Here is a 15565-nt window from a genome sequence, read left to right on the forward strand (position 1 = left end):
TCCTATTACAGACTTCACATTCTACATACTTTCCACATTCCTTGAGTGCAACATCTCCACAATACTCAGCCGTTTTACTTATTGTACTGAAATTGGCGTGACCCAGCTTTCTGTGCCATAGGTGCACACAGTTTTCATGCGGTTTCTTATTCGCTATCAGAGTTACACGTTCTTTGGGACTTAGTGTTACATAGTACAACGCATTTCTGAGTCTCCCTGTCAAACAGACATTTCCCTCTTTCGATATTTCACATTTCCTATTCTTGAACGTTATTTCATACCCCATTGCATTCATTTTTGATACAGACAATATATTGCTCTCTAACTCAGGTACATACAAGACATCTGTCATGATAGTATTCAATACACACATTTTTACAGTTCCCCTTCCCTTCACCCCTCTTTAGTGCCATCCGCCAGAAGCACTTGTTCTGTAGTGGGAAGCATTGTATGGAACAAAGTCTTGTCTTTTGTCATGTTGTGGCTAGCCCCTGAATCAATCACCCATTCTATGTTTTCTTTGTACTCACAGTCCTTGTCTTTTCCTTTGACTTTCACTAGCCACGCTTGCGAAGGCTTGCTTCCTTGCCCTCTTCATCTTGAACCACAGTCTCTCTGTAAATGTTTATTAGAACCACAAACAAAACACGTTTTTACTCCATAGCATTATGTGTCAGTCTCTTTGAAAATAGTCCCTCTTGCCTTCCTGTTTCGCTTCTCCCCAAGCTCTTTGTTTTCTTCTTTTCTTCTTTCCCATTCCTGGATCAGTTTTCCAGATATGTACTCCACTGTGAGATTTCCATCTGGCATAGCTTCCAAAGAGCTTATCATAGGATCCCAGGAAGAGTTTAACGAAGAAAGAATAATGTAGACCTGTTGCAGTTGCGTGTGCACTACATTTCTCTCTTGCAACTCAGTGAGAATCTTCTTAATAGTTAATAAATGCTCTGACATCGTCACCTCATCAGATAGTCTTAACTGATATAACTTACGCGCCAAATAGATTTTGCTGCTCGCTGTTTTTCGCACATGAATTTCTCTCAGCGAAGTCCAGATCTCTTTAGCAGTTGGTTTATCCTGGATATGAAGCAGTTGTGAATCATCCACTGCTAGGATCAAATATGAACGTGCCCTTTCATCTAATTGTTTCCATGGCGCCGGTGGAGGGTCTGCCGGTGGGTCTAGTTCAATCACTTGCCACAAATCTTCTTTTGTCAAGAAAGCCTGCATTCTTAGACGCCAACAGGAATAGTTCAGTTCAGTGAGGCGTTCCAAAGGCATTCCTGCTGCTAACGAAACAGCCATATCTGCAGACATTGGATACTTTGTCTTCTCCGTTCAAACGTCTCTCCCACACGCTCCAGCCAGCTTCTGCTTGCTGCTGCTGAATACTCGGCTTGTCTCTTGGACCAGTTAGAGTCCAAGGGCTACTCTGGGCTACCTGGTGGGCTATTTGTCTGGGCTACCTGGGCCCATAACCCCTGTTAGTGCACGTGTGAATGCCCGAAGTGAGATGCCCTGGTTGCCCGGTAGTAGCCAGACGAAAGGAATGAATACAGACAACAGCTTTCTGTTAAGTGGAGCCTTTACTGTTCCTGAGACACAGACAAAGATCATCCAGTTTCTCTTTCACTACAATACACTACACCCCCCACACCATGCGGTCTCTGCTTCAAGGCTTTTATAGACTGTGCTGAGTCTCTGCCAGCTGCAGCCTCCCTGGCAAAACATGTCCTTGAGCATAGCATAACACTCACAGCTACCAACAGATTTTTATTTATTTATTTATTATTGCATTTATATCCCACTTTTCCTCCAAGGAGCTCAAAGTGGAGGGCATGGTTCTCCCCCTCCTAATTTAATCCCCACAACAATGCTGTGAGGTAGGTTGGACTGAGAGACAGTAACTGGCCCAAGGTCACCCAGTGTGCTTCATGGCCTAGCGGAGATTTGAACCCTGGTCTCCCAGGTCCTAGTCCTACACTCTAACCACTAGGCCATACTGCTCGAATGTGTATGCCTGAGATGCTTGCAGTGGGCTCCTCTCCCTGTTTATGGGATAAGACAAAGCTGCCAAGGAGAAAGGCCTCAACCTGCCCCTTTCCACTGTTTCTTAACACATTGCCCCAGGCCAGGTCAAAGGTAATGCACTTCCCTTGGCTCTCTTTCTTTCTGAATAAACCTTTGTTGCAAGTCTCTTCCATATTCCCCTAAACTGCGTCAAGGCTGGGGGGGAAGAGGGGGGAGAAGAGTTGACTTTGGTGCCAGCAACAAAGGAGACTATGCCAAGCATCGTTTCAAAACGTTATCATAAGGCCAAAGAGTTCGGGAGACCCAGACCTTCATTCTGCCCATTTCCCAGCTGTGGGCTCATGAAAATGGCTACTAGGGGTGCCGGCCGCCAGAGCAGGTTATATTTATTTATTTCCTAACCTTCTGCCCCATCCTTCCTCCCTGAAGGAGGCCAACCCAGAAGAGCCCCCGTAGCAGCCTTGCAGCTGTCACTCGACAGAGGAATGTTTTATCTGCAACTCTTTTTAGAATGTTTTCCATTGTTTTACAATGCTTGTCCTTGATTTTGTTGTTAAAATGTTTTGTTGTAAATGTGTTTGCCGCCATGGGCTTCTTCAGGAGAAAGGGCGGGATATAAATTTAATAAATAATAACAAATAAATCTCTCCACAAAGAAATCACGATGAATGCTCAGCAAACAGGTTGTCTGGAAGCAACCTTATACTCTGGTAGCGCACCCAGTTCTCTCTCTTTCAGCAGGCAGGTTGGCATCTCACAGGGCAGGCCCCTCAACTCCTTGTTGTGCAGAATCCTTGTTCTTCAACCCTGTCTCTTACGCTCAGTTATACCAGCAGTTGCAGCTGAAGTCCCCAGGATTCTTGGGGCTTTGTCCTTCACCTGTCCTGGAGAACTAATCCTTGAAGAAGGGTCATATTACACCACTCAACTTCTGGAAGGTTTCATCCAACACAGCCTCTTCAGGAGGCGAGATCTCTAAGAGACTCCCAGACTGAGACTAGGACTCAGCTAGGCCCAAGAGACTGCAAGGTTTTACAGACTGAACTAGGTAGTTCAGGAGGCATATGATCCCCAGACACACTGAAGAACAATTTGATATATTGATATAGGTTTGTGCCCTAGACTTTTATTTCAGACTGTTGCTTGTAATACAGAAGTTCCTTATTATAGCCAAGAATCGCAGTTATTAACAGCCATTTTTAAAGAACCCCCATTAATGTAAAAGTAAAAAGGATCTTGAAATATTTTTTTACATTTTTATTATTTTAACACATAACAGTCAAAAACAAATAATACAAAACAGTACAGATTCCAAGCAATACAGTATATGTAAAAAACGTCAGGAGGAGAACAAACATAAGGAAAAGAGATGTACAAAAATCACAGTCAAATTATAATCTCAGTGTGTCCGGGGACGTCTCCTCTGTCGTCTAGGGCCATTCACATGCCTGAATAAAAGGAAACCAATCAATACGATCCATGCCTGACCTTCCTGGAGCTTGAAATATTTTTTAAAAGGGTGGGTAACCTTTTTATTTTTAGTTGAGGCCCATATTATGCTGTGGAAAGCTGTTGGACGCCACTTTCCAGAAGTGGGAGGGGCCAGACCTACATACAGTCACACACACATACAGAGCTATATCCCATGGAAACAGGCACATTCAATTTTTTGTAATTAATTAATTTAAAATATTTCTATCTCGCCCTTTTCTCCCACATTGGGGCACTCACCATGCACTCATCCACAAAGTTGATATAAAAAAACCCCTCCATCACTTTTTATCTCTCCTGACTGCCTAAAAGCTAAAAAGAACTCGGAAATCCCAGCATAAGAATCCAAATAGTGTCAATGCACAGCTGAACAGCAAGTTCTTATAGGTATTAAACGCTTCAAAATGCAGTTGCATCCTTAAAATTGCATGACTGCAATTGCAATTCTGTCTCCCCCCCCCTTCTCTTTGTGTTATTTTCCCTGCCTGCCTGCTTACCCTCTTTCTTACAGTTACTAAAAGTTCAGGGCTGCCTGCTGGCTGCTTGTGGGGGGGCGGGGGGAGGCAGAAAGCTTAGAACAAACCCTGCCTCATTTGGCTCATGTTTAAAAGTAGGTTGGTGTTCAACTAACTTGTCCCATCTCCCCCCTCCTCCTCCTGTACACGCCCTGCACCCTCATCAAATCCAGAGGGTTGGGGGAACACCTAGAACAGATTTAGGGAGTGCACAGAGGGGGAAAGTCCCATTGCACTAGCAATAATTCTTGTGACGGTGGGGCCCTGATTCAGTGCTACGTTGGACGTGGTTAATGGTCAGTCGATCAAGAAAGCTGCAGCAGACAAGGAGGGCTGATCTAAGCTAGTTAGGAATTATTTGTACATTGCTACTAAAGACCATACCAGCCTTGCCCAGCATGTGCTGGCTAGGACTAATGGGAGTCCAAATCATCTAGAGGGCATCAGGCTGAGAAAGGATGCTCTAAACTGACTCTTGGCAAAATCCAATGGAAGGTTCTTTGCACTGTTGTTGTTGTTGTAATGTGCCTCCAAGTCGACTGTGACTTATGGCGACCCTATGAATCAGAGACCTCCAGTAGCATCTGTCATGAACCACCCTGTTCAGATCTTGTGAGTTCAGGTCTGTGGCTTCCTTGATGGAATCGATCCATCTCGTTTGGCCTTCCCCTTTTTCTTCGTTTAGATAGTTTGGTAGACAGTGCTGGGAAGGAGTCAGTGGTCGTGGTGCACGTTGGCACTAACGACATGGGGAAATACAGCCGTGAGGTCCTGGAAGCAAAATTTAGGTTGCTAGGTAGGATGCTGAAAGCCAGGACCTCCAAGGTGGCTTTCTCTGAAATGCTACCGGTTCCATGCGCAGGACCAGCCAGACAGGCCCAGCTTCGCAGTCTCAATGCATGGATGAGACGATGGTGTCGGGTGGAAGGGTTCGGATTTGTTAGGCACTGGGGAACATTTTGGGACAAGCCGGGCCTGTACAAAAGGGACGGGCTGCACTTGAACCAGAATGGAACCAGACTGCTGGCACTTAAAATTAAAAAGGTAGCAGAGCAGCTTTTAAACTGACTGAGGGGGGAAACCCGACAGGAGCTGAGAAAGGTCCGGTTCGGAATAAACCTCCCCCCTGGGATAAAAACCAAAGAAATGATGAAATTTTAAAAGGGGTAGGCCTAGAAGTAGGCATTGTGAGAGCAGGGGCACAGGATATAAATTCAGAAGAGCAAAATTACCACAGGCCTAACCACAAGTGCCAAAGACACTTGAAGAGAGACACTGCTTACAAGTGCCTGTACGCTAATGCTAGGAGCCTCCGAACCAAGATGGGAGAACTGGAGTGCTTGGTCTTAGAGAAGAGCATTGATATAGTGAGCATAACCGAGACCTGGTGGAATGGAGAAAACCAGTGGGATACGGTTATCCCTGGATATAAACTATATCGGAAGGACAGGGAAGGACATATTGGTGGCGGAGTCGCTCTATACGTGAAAGAAGGCATTGAATCCAGCAAGCTCGAAACCCCAAAAGAGGCAGACTCCTCCACAGAATCGTTGTGGGTGGTGATACCGTGCCCCAGGAGGGACTTAATACTGGGAACGATCTATCGTCCCCCTGCTCAAAATGCTCAGGGAGACCTTGAGATGAGATATGAAATTGAGGAAGCATCCAAACTAGGAAATGTGGAAGTAATGGGTGACTTCAACTACCCAGACATAGACTGGCTGCATATGTGTTCCAGTCATGACAAAGAAGCAAAGTTTCTAGATATTCTAAATGACTATTCCCTAGATCAGTTGGTCATGGAACCGACCAGAGGGACGGCAACCCTGGACTTAATCCTCAGTGGGGACCGGGACCTGGTGCGAGATGTAAGTGTTGTTGAACCGATTGGGAGCAGTGACCACAGTGCTATTAAATTAAACATACATGTAACTGGCCAATTGCCACAAAATCCAACACGGTCACATTTGACTTCAAAAGAGGAAACTTCACAAAAATGAGGGGATTGGTAAAAAGAAAGCTGAAAAACAAAGTCCAGAGGGTCACATCACTCAAAAATCCTTGGAAGTTGTTTAAAAACACTATATTAGAAGCTCAGCTGGAGTGCATACCGCAGATCAGAAAAGGTACTGCCAGGGCCAAGAAGATGCCAGCATGGTTAACGAGCAAAGTCAAGGAAGCTCTTAGAGGCAAAAAGTCTTCCTTCAGAAAATGGAAGTCTTGTCCAAATGAAGAAAATAAAAAAGAACACAAACTCTGGCAAAAGAAATGCAAGAAGACAATAAGGGATGCTAAAAAAGAATTTGAGGAGCACATTGCTAAGAACATAAAAACCAACAACAAAAAATTCTATAAATACATTCAAAGCAGGAGACCATCAAGGGAGACGATTGGACCCTTGGATGATAAGGGAGTCAAAGGTGTACTAAAGAACGATAAGGAGATTGCAGAGAAGCTAAATGAATTCTTTGCATCTGTCTTCACAGTGGAAGATATAGGGCAGATCCCTGAACCTGAACTAACATTTGCAGGAAGGGATTCTGAGGAACTAAGACAAATAGTGGTAACGAGAGAGGAAGTTCTAAGCTTAATGGACAATATAAAAACTGACAAATCACCGGGCCCAGATGGCATCCACCTGAGAGTTCTCAAAGAACTCAAAGGTGAAATTGCTGATCTGCTAACTCAAATATGTAACTTGTCCCTCGGGTCCTCCTCCGTGCCTGAGGACTGGAAAGTGGCAAATGTAACGCCAATCTTCAAAAAGGGATCCAGAGGGGATCCCGGAAATTACAGGCCAGTTAGCTTAACTTCTGTCCCTGGAAAACTGGTAGAAAGTATTATTAAAGCTAGATTAACTAAGCACATAGAAGAACAAGCCTTGCTGAAGCAGAGCCAGCATGGCTTCTGCAAGGGAAAGTCCTGTCTCAGTAACCTATTAGAATTCTTTGAGAGTGTCAACAAGCATATAGATAGAGGTGATCCAGTGGACATAGTGTACTTAGACTTTCAAAAAGCGTTTGACAAGGTACCTCACCAAAGGCTTCTGAGGAAGCTTAGCAGTCATGGAATAAGAGGAGAGGTCCTCTTGTGGATAAGGAATTGGTTAAGAAGCAGAAAGCAGAGAGTAGGAATAAACGGACAGTTCTCCCAGTGGAGGGCTGTAGAAAGTGGAGTCCCTCAAGGATCGGTATTGGGACCTGTACTTTTCAACTTGTTCATTAATGACCTAGAATTAGGAGTGAGCAGTGAAGTGGCCAAGTTTGCTGACGATACTAAATTGTTCAGGGTTGTTAAAACAAAAAGGGATTGCGAAGAGCTCCAAAAAGATCTCTCCAAACTGAGTGAATGGGCGGAAAAATGGCAAATGCAATTCAATATAAACAAGTGTAAAATTATGCATATGGGAGCAAAAAATCTGAATTCCACATATATGCTCATGGGGTCTGAACTGGCGGTGACCGACCAGGAGAGAGACCTCGGGGTTGTGGTGGACAGCACGATGAAAATGTTGACCCAGTGTGCGGCAGCTGTGAAAAAGGCAAATTCCATGCTAGCAATAATTAGGAAAGGTATTGAAAATAAAACAGCCGATATCATAATGCCGTTGTATAAATCTATGGTGCGGCCGCATTTGGAATACTGTGTACAGTTCTGGTCGCCTCATCTCAAAAAGGATATTATGGAGTTGGAAAAGGTTCAGAAGAGGGCAACCGGAATGATCAAGGGGATGGAGCAACTCCCTTACGAGGAAAGGTTGCAGCATTTGGGGCTTTTTAGTTTAGAGAAAAGGCGGGTCAGAGGAGACATGATAGAAGTGTATAAAATTATGCATGGCATTGAGAAAGTGGATAGAGAAAAGTTCTTCTCCCTCTCTCATAATACTAGAACTCGTGGACATTCAAAGAAGCTGAATGTTGGAAGATTCAGGACAGACAAAAGGAAGTACTTCTTTACTCAGCGCATAGTTAAACTATGGAATTTGCTCCCACAAGATGCAGTAATGGCCACCAGCTTGGATGGCTTTAAAAGAAGATTAGACAAATTCATGGAGGACAGGGCTATCAATGGCTACTAGCCATGATGGCTGTGCTCTGCCACCCTAGTCAGAGGCAGCATGCTTCTGAAAACCAGTTGCCGGAAGCCTCAGGAGGGGAGAGTGTTTTTGCACTCGGGTCCTGCTTGCGGGCTTCCCCCAGGCACCTGGTAGGCCACTGTGAGAACAGGATGCTGGACTAGATGGGCCACTGGCCTGATCCAGCAGGCTCTTCTTATGTTCTTATGTTCTCCCTTCTGTTTTTCCCACCATTATGGTCTTTTCTAGTGAATCATGTCATGTCGTGATGTGTCCAAAGTATGATAACCTCAGTTTCATCACTTTAGCTTCTAGTGATAGTTCTGGTTTAATTTGTTCTAACACCCAATTATTTGTCTTTTTCGCAGTCCATGATATGCGCAAAGCTCTCCTCCAGCACCACATTTCAAATGAGTTGGTTTTTCTCTTATCCGGTTTTTTTCACTGTCCAAATTTCACATCCATACATAGAGACTGGGAATAGCATGCTTTGATATCCTGTGATAAACAGTGGTTTGAACAAAACAGCATTTGCCAAGTTTGGACATTTACAACAAACTGTGGTTTGTTCCTTACCAAGAACAGAAGTGTTAAAAAATATCTTCTATTCCATACAAGATAGGGATAGGTGGGTGGGGTTATGTAACTCAAAATGTTTTAAGCATTTATCCTCACAGTCACAATGGCTATGAATTTGGACACTAATTCTAATCCTAATTTTGCATGCCTGGAGGAGGAAGGTGATTCGGGGACCCTGCTGGGGATAATAAAATAGATTTCATGGACCCTGTAAGGATCCAGATTTGGCAGACACTCAAGGAGCTGGGAGAAAACATGAATGCGCTTCATCAGCAACCTATTCCTGCTTTAATGGCTATTTTAGCAGGAAGGGTGAAAGCCCAAGCACAGGATACAGTGGGAAGAGTGTCCTTTCCCCTTCCTCTCCCTCCTGTTTCTGACATGCCAGTAACTTCAGTTGCAGCCCGAAGTGAGGAACAGGAACGGGTTTTGCAGGAGGTGCGTCAGCATTCATAAGGAGGCCCGGTTCTATCTGCCCTTGTAAAAATTGTGGCAAAATTGAATGCAGATTTGTGGGGCAGACCAACTGTGAGGGCTACCATAGGGGAACCGGGAATAGTACTCCAAGTTCTGATAGATACTGGAGCAGCGGTAAATGTTTTAAGTCCTGAGTGAGTAAACAGCGGTTTCCCAGTTGGGCAAACTGTGAGTTTAAGAGGGTATGGAGGCGAGTTTCAGGAGGCTGAAGTGTGGCAGGAGATCCCCTTTTCAATTGGAACTGTGCAGGGAAAGATAGAAAGTGCTTTACGTCAAGGGAGAGAAGAGGGTATTCTTGGGACCCCCTTTCTCTGTTAGAATCAAATCTCTGTAGATTTCGCTAATGGGCTTTTGTGGCAAACGGAGGAGGGACCAGTAGAAATCTCAGCAATACACAGATGTCTTGCCCTTAAGGTGCCATTACCTGTTGCTCTGTCAGCAGAGGATCCGTGGACTCAGGGATTTCCTGAGGTTTGGGCTAAAAACAAAATGGAGTGTGGGAAGGTAGAAGGCAGTGTTTTGACGACAGCTGTGATGACATTTCTGGGGCAGCAGCATATTGAGATGGCAGCAGAGATGAGGAACTTTAAAAGGATCTTTGCACAGCTCAATCAACTGTCTGGGCAGGAGCTCCAAGGGGTCAAAGCGGCCCTCCAAGTGAGTCCTAGCCCCCCCACTAAGCAATGCTGCTCCCACTAGTTTGATACTCTCCAAGCCGCACCTGAAATCTCCCCCCCCCAGCAATCCTCTGCACCTATTTTGAACAATGGTCCCTCCCAGAGCTTGGAAAAGTTTTGAACTACAACTCCCATCAGCCCCAGCCAGCATGGCCACTGGATTGGGCTGATGGGAGTTGTAGCTCAAAAAAGTAACTTTTCCAAGCTCTGGTCCCTCCAGACACTTTTGGTCCCCAAAGTTAGTCCTAGCTAACCTTCACCAACCAATGCTGCTCCAGTCATTTGATGAAAACCCTGAAAACAATGCAGAGAAATAGACCGAAGCGAGAAAAAAATTCAGAGCAGTCACTGAAGCCTACAAAGTTCTGTCAGCTGGGGATTGAGCCAGGACCTTTTGCAGGCACAGCAGTTGCTCTGCCCCCGAGCCTCTAAACTGGGGAGCGCTGAGTTTCCCACTGGATATAAAAGGAGTCTAGGGGGACCATCTCCCTTCAGAAAAGCTGCTTAATGGAGAACAACCAGATTCATTAGAGAAACAGAGGTATTTAGCCGAAAGGGATGCTGGAGGGACAGCAGGGCCTCCAAGTTCTGAAGACGCCTCCAGAAGACTCAGGAGGGGCCATTGCCCGGGGTCCAGGGAGGAGGGTTGCCAAGGCAACAGGTACCCGCCCTCCTTTGTGACATCTCTCATTGCCGGCTTAAAAGCCACCAACTAGGGATGTCCCGTGTGGGGTAGTCAGGAGAAGTGGGAGAGAGTGGAGGTGGAGGAGAGAGAGAAGGAGTGGTTGGAATATGAGGAGAGGAGGTTTTGGTCTATTTATCTTTTGGTTTATTTTATTTTTGTTTTTTATTTATATTTTACTTATATTTTATTTTTGTTTATTTTTATTGCCACATTCAGCCCTCTACGACATCCTGAGGCTGCCCGTCACAGACTGCCCCTGGTGCCCAGAAGACAACCTGCTCCACCATGAGAACGCAAGGCTGTTCTTCTGCAGTCGGGACAAAGTGAAATACGCAACGGTTTGCCCACATTCAATGCATTTAAAAGGCCTCTCTCCCATATGGACTTTCATATGTATAAGCAGGGTTGATAATTTATAGGTTTTATGTCCACATTTGGAACATGTGTGTTTTCTTTCCCCTTGACGCTTTTGGACTCTTTTTATGGGGTTCTTCCTGCTGCTGGACAGGTGGATCCTCTGGTGTTGGCTAAGGGACATATTGATTGAGAGTGATAATGGATATTGATAGCTATTATTTTTATTATTTATCAATTGATTTATGCACCACTTATATGCCAAAATGCCTTCGGTTTACAACATAAAATCGATTATAAAATACATACATAACAAAATACCAAATTACAATTCAATTAAAACCTCCTTAATTAATATATATAATAAAACAAACCAGTGAAAAGCCAAAAATTTAAACAGTTAAAAATAAACAGTCTAACCAATTAAAAGCAGATGTTCAAATGCAGGGAAAGCATACCTAAACAGGTGTGTCTTGAGGAGTTGGCAGATTGCCAATGCAGATGTGTGTTTGAACTCTGATCATGCGCACGGGTGTAGTCGTTCAGGGGATGTTAGACCGCTTACTTTGTGGGGAGTCTCCAGCATCCTACGAGCCAATCAGCATGAAAGGAGAGTGTGTTAGCCACTGAGAAGAGTCTTCCAACTTGCTTCCTTGTTTTCTGTTGATTGGAGCCACTTAGAGTGAAAGGAATTCCTACTAGTTCTTGCTTCAGAAAGCCAAGTTGCAGAGAGTGAGATTTCTGTAATTGCAGAAGAGACAGTGAATCCTGAGGATAGCATTCCATCTAGATCCTCATGCAGTTTGGTAGCAGCAGGAGCTAAATGTGTAGACACGGAATTCAGTAATTCAAGCAATATTTCTGCCAATGATAGAGAAGCACAAGGCACTGTTCAAGCCTGGCCAGATTTTTCTATAATCTCAGAAGGGGGCATGCCATGGCTGTGACTCTCACGAAGGGATTCTGCACTTCTGAATTTCTACTGATGCTTCTTGCTTGTCAGGATAGAGAATCAAAAGGGGTGGGTGAGTTTGTGTAGAAACTAGCTACTGCAGAACAATGAAGTTTACATTAATCGCTCCACCCAGTTTTGCCTCTGGCCCCACCCATCACTGGCATGTGGGCCTCAGAAGGTTTCCCAGAATTGAAATGTGGCCCTTGGACCTTTTTTCCATGCTGCTTTATTCCGGAGGAAGGGCATACAAGGCATGATGACACTCTATGTTAAAGATGACAAAAAATCAAAGTAGAAACACCCCTGCCCCCCCAAAAAGGCACACTTCTCCACAAAATCCCTGCGGGTGGTAAATACCAGTCCCCACAAGTCATTTAGTCCTGGAGACATACTGTTGTCCTGCTGGGGTATGTGCCCAAGGTGATCTTGAGATGGGCAGCATCCAAAGGAGGAGATGTTGAAGTAATGGGTGACTTCAACAACCTTCACATAGACTGGGCACGTGCATATTCATGTCGTGACAAAGAGGTGACATTTCTAGATCCAATACACTTTTGACTTCAAAAGACAAAACTTGCCAAAAGTGAGGAGGTGATAAAAATGGGAATGGAAAGGGAAAGTCAGGAGGACCAAATCTTCCAAGAGGCTTGACTGTTATTCAAAACCACAATAAATAATAAATAAAATAAATAATAACAAGCTAATGGAATGTGAAAAAGGCAAATTCTATGTTGGGGATCATTAGGAAAGGGACTGAAAACAGAACAGCCCATATGGCCATGCCATTATACGAATCCATGCCGCAACTGGACCCCCTGCCTGGCCCTGGCTCCAGAAAGAGGGTACAGGCAATCTTGCAGCCTCTTGCATCAGCTCCTGGCTGTGTCAGGGGGCATAAAAGCCCAGCTGCCTTTGAGGAGTCCCAAGGGTGAAGGTGCTACCCTCTGCCATTTTTTTTAGACCAATCTAGAGGAGATTGGTAGTGGGGAGGGCATATGCTGCATGTGTAGTTCCTGCTCAGGGTGAGAGCCTGTGCAGTAAACTGAATGATAGGAGAAATTGCCAGATGTCTTCAGAGTAAGAGTCTGCAACTGGCAGAAGGCTGGCCCTCCCTGTGTGTGAGATGGGGGGGGTAATAGATATACCCTGTATGAAAGTTACTGAGTGGGTCTGCCTGTTCCCAATTCTCTCAGAGGCCTACTGGGATAACTGGTTCCAGTAGGTAGGCTCTTGCGGTGTCCATATTAGGTGTTTAAGAGTAAGGAGGAACATGGGTGATGCCACTGCAATTTCAATGAACATGGGTAGAGGGAGGTATGGCCATGGGGAGGTGGTGAACTACCATAGAAGATGAGGACAAGGCTATCTACGCCTCGTTCCCACTCCTCTCATGGACGGGTTCCTCACTGCTCATCTGCTGAGCCCAGCAGATGAGCAACTGTGGCCTGTGTGTGCTGTTGTTTAATGCCAGATCAGTACACAATAAGACCACACTTTGGTGTGCATTACTGAGACCTGGGTGGGTGAGGTGGAAGGAATTGATTTGACCCAGCTTTGCCCATCTAGATACTCGGTGCAACACCAGCACAGGCTGCAGGGACGGAGGGGGGGGGGAGGAGTTGCTGTGGTCTACAGAATTTCCATCTCTGTCACCAGGAAACCAGTCTCTCTTGGAGTTGGCTGTGAGGGCTTGCATCTGCTGTTGGGCCAAGGAGACAGTAAACTAGGGTTGCTGCTGGTGTACTGTCCAACCTGCTGCCCAGCAGCTTCTCTGACCAAGCTGGTGGAGCCTGTCTCAGCTGTGGTGTTGGAGGAGCCCAGAATGATCATATAATAAACAGATGGAACTCAAAAAGAAGCAGGCTTAAACTTATTTATTTGTTACATTTATGTCCCACCTTTCCTGTAACGCAGTGATTCCCAACGTTTATGAGTATGGGACCCCCTTTATAACTCAAAACATTTCGTGACAACCCCCCCCCCATGCTAATTGTAATTTTAGACTCTGTTAATTGAAAAAATGGTGCATGGCAAAATCACATCTCCAAATATCCCTTTCCATAAAAAGCTCCATAAAAAGACAGGGAGGTGTTGCTTTCTTTTCTTAACGCAAAGGTCCAATTAAATTGGTATCCTCCTCTCCCCCCACACACAAACACAGTCTGAAGATGTGCAGTCCTGTCTTCCAACACCATTGGTTTACAGTGTTGGACTAAGATCCAGGTTCAAATCCCCACCCAGCCATGTAGCCCACTGGATGACCTTGGACCAGACACAGTCTCTCAGCCTGACCTATTTCATAGGGTTGGTGTAAGGATAAAATGGAAAGGGGTCAACCATGGGCACCACCTTGAGCGACTTGGAGGAAAGGTGGGATATAAATGCAATAATTATTAAATAAATAAATACATTTCAGCTGCAATAACCTGCTGAGCTTTTTAATGATGAAGAAGAAGAAGCAATGTGATAGTGGTGGGGATGATAGATTGTGAAGACAAAAGGATGGATAAATTGAATAGGGGGGCTAGTGCTTTTAGGCCTTGGGATGATCATCAGAATTGATGACTTGGTTAGCGTGCATTTGGGGAGTGAGAACGGAACAGAAGACAGATCAGCGCACACAGACAGAAACACACCTGCCCCTCCTGTAAGCATCTGCAGGCAGGCATGTATTTGGGCCCGTGGGAGGGGGGGAAACCCTCAAGTACTGCAGAGTCTTGTAGAGAGGTTGGGGGGGCAGAGTGTAGGTGGAAGAAAGGAGGGACACTGGCGCACACACACAGCTGCAGAAATGGGGGGCAAGCAAGTCCTGAGCTTCCTCACTGCTCCTTGGCTCCGTCTGGGCTGAAGGCGAGATCTGGGCAGTAGTAAGAGTAATTTTTAAAGGGAGATGGCAGTGAATCAAGAGCCAAGAAAGGCAGGCAGGCTGGCTGCCAGGAAGGAAGGGGGAAAGCAGCCTTTCCTTGCAGCCTTGCTTCTTTTTGCTTCACGAAAAGCCCTCTCCTCTCGTTCTGAGCAAGGGTATCAGCAGCAGTGGCAGTGCTAGGAGACGGGAGTCGGTGATAGTAATTCCCCTCTTCTTTGTGGTAGCGCCACCCACAGCATCCTTTGGCATCTGCCACGTGTTTTATAGGCAGATACCTGCCCCGGTGCGCCTGAAAGACACTCTGGTGCTTCAGTAAAAGTCCTCTCCTCTCGTTTGGAGCAAGGTGTCATCTGCAGTGGCAGTGGGGAGCAGACAGTGTCCAGGGAGGGAAGACTTTTTTTTTTTAATTCATTTCTTTATTGTTCGTGGCCCCCTCTGGATTACTTTGCGGCCCTCCCGGGTCTCCAACTGGTCTCCAACTGTGGCTAGCCAGATGCCCCTGGGACTCTCACTAGCAAAGCAATATGGAGATAACCTCCCTTATTGTTTGCCCCCAGCTTCTGGTAAGCAGAGACAGAACGCCTCTGAACATGAGGTTTACCACTGATAGGCCTATCCGTGAATTTGTCTAATCCTTTCCAAAAGCCAGCTCTTCGGGCACTCTAGGTTGTTTCTAAACTTTAAGGGGCACTCTGGTGATATTACAGGCCGCGGTGGACGGTAGGAACAGTAGAGGACGCCACTCAGTCCCAGGCTATCCAGAGCTCACCTTAAACTGAGCCTGGAAATGCAGTTGTGAACCTCTGCAGAACCCCAGAAGCCTGGCTCAGTTTTCTGCTGCTGACAAAACTGCCTTTAGT

The sequence above is a fragment of the Rhineura floridana genome, chromosome 6 (genome assembly GCF_030035675.1).
Source record: "Rhineura floridana isolate rRhiFlo1 chromosome 6, rRhiFlo1.hap2, whole genome shotgun sequence".
NCBI lineage: Eukaryota > Metazoa > Chordata > Lepidosauria > Squamata > Rhineuridae > Rhineura > Rhineura floridana.